This window comes from Callospermophilus lateralis, chromosome 8 (genome assembly GCF_048772815.1).
Source record: "Callospermophilus lateralis isolate mCalLat2 chromosome 8, mCalLat2.hap1, whole genome shotgun sequence".
Classification (NCBI taxonomy): Eukaryota; Metazoa; Chordata; class Mammalia; order Rodentia; family Sciuridae; genus Callospermophilus; species Callospermophilus lateralis.
The window spans coordinates 25,629,415-25,631,534 of NC_135312.1; the positions used below are offsets into that span (position 1 = coordinate 25,629,415).

Genomic DNA, 2,120 nt, shown 5'->3' on the forward strand with positions numbered 1-2,120 from the left:
AGCAGTGTAGATATTTCTTGGAGAATTGGGAAAGGAACCACCATTTGACCCAGCTATCCCTCTCCTCGGTCTATACCCAAAGGATTTAAAAACAGCATACTACAGGAACACAGCCACATCAATGTTCATAGCAACACAATTCACAATAGCTAAACTGTGGAACCAACCTAGATGCCCTTCAATAGATGAATGGAAAAAAAAATGTGGCATATATACACAATGAAATTTTACTCAGCAATAAAAGAGAATAAAATCATGGCATTTATAGGTAAATGGAAAAAGTTAGAGAAGATAATGCTAAGTGAAGTTAGCAAATTCCAAATAACCAAATGCTGAATGTTTTATTTGATATAAGGAGGCTGATTTCCAGTGGGATAGGGAACAGGAGCATGGGAGAAATAGACAAACTTTAGATAGGGTAGAGAGGTTGGAGGGAAAGGGAGGGGGCATGGGGTAATTAATGATAGTGGAATGTGATGATCATTACTATCCAAAGTACTATGTATACAAGCAGAGATATGAAAAATTGTGCTCTATATATGTAATAAGAATTGTAATGCATTCTCCTGTCATATATAAATTTTAAAAATGCTTAACAAAAGCTAAGAAACTCTTTCAAAGGCATTTTTTTAAAAAACAATCCTTCTTCTTCAGTGAGGTAATGTTATTATCCAATCCATTCACAAAATGGCTCTCTGTATCTGCTCTGGTGTCTTCCAACATATCACTGCATATTTATGCATGACTGAGATAAGAGTTTCTTTAACATTTTTATTTCCATAACCTCATAACCTGAAGCTGTTCTGTTACCTCTGAGCGCTCTTCTCTTCTATTTATACTGCAAAGCACAAGGCAAATAGGGTGAAGCTCAGTATAGGCTCCTCCCATCATAACCCAGACTTCCTTTAGTGACTTCTGAACCATAACTCCCTCCACTCTATGGTCCCCCCCATGTTCCTGCTACCACCAAAGTTTCCACTCTTCTTTGCACCATACTTAGAAGGTTGCTGATTATAATTTCCAAAATCATTATAATTTCCACTTCCATAATTTCCTCCTAATTTATAGTTGTCAAAAACAACTTTGTAGCCCCCACCCTAGTTGCCATATCTGAATCCTCAACCACCATATCTTTATTTTCCTCCATAACCAGAGCTACCTTTAAAATTGCCACTTCTAGGTCCTCTTCCATACCCATTATAGCCACCCCCAAATCCAATTCCACTTTGATATTCATCAGATCCTCCTCTAAAGTTATTTTGTGGTCTTGGTCCAAAATTTCCACCACCACGTGCCACATGGTAATCTCCCAAACTAAAGTTGCCTCCTCTTCCACTCCTGGAAATTTGGACTTCTTGCATTTCTTGTCTAGACAAATCCTTTCTTACTTTTGCTTTATGACCATTAATGGTGTGGTATTTTTGCAATACAATTTTGTCCCCAGGATTAAGGTCATTAAAAGTAACAAAGTCAAAGCCTCTTTTCTTACTAGACTGTCTATCAAGAATTATCTCAATGATATTGATTTTTCTATATTCTTCAAAGTAATGTCTAAGGTGATGTTCCTCCGTGTCTTCTTTAATTCCGCTAACAGCTTCTTCAATGTCAAAGGAGTCCCTGATTTTCAGACTCCTCTCTTTCTACAGCTCCTCTGGTTGAACCACTCTTCCATCAATTGAGTGAGGTCTTCCAGCTATGGCAGCATAAACCACAGCCACAGATGAGAAAGTCACAATACCAAATCCTCTTGATATTTAGCTTGCAGGATCCCTCACAACCACATTGTCTGGTTATGTTTTAAGTTTTCCCCATTGCTGGTAGTAGTTTCTTAAACTTTCTTCTGTGGTTTCAAAGTGTAATAAGCCTCCAATATAGAGTTTACAGAACTGTTTCTGTTCTCTCTCCATCGCTGACTCAGTTGTTTCATCTTGATTTCCAGCAGCCAAGCAAGATGAGAGAGATCTCTGTGGAAGAACACAAACTGGATTCATCCTAGAACTGTAGTGAGAACTGCCTCTGTTCCGGAAATAATACCACTGACAGCACAGACTCAGCGCTCCTGCTACTGCCCTCTCTTTTCTTTTTGCAGGACACTGTCCTAATCTGCTATTCCCCCATTT

The 2,120-nt window shown here is 38.5% G+C and overlaps 1 pseudogene; it reads right to left on the reverse strand.

Moving 5' to 3' along the window:
• Positions 1-868: 868 nt before the first annotated feature.
• On the reverse strand, positions 869-1,907 carry LOC143406436 (heterogeneous nuclear ribonucleoproteins A2/B1-like; annotated as a pseudogene).
• Between the last annotated feature and the right edge of the window lie 213 nt (positions 1,908-2,120).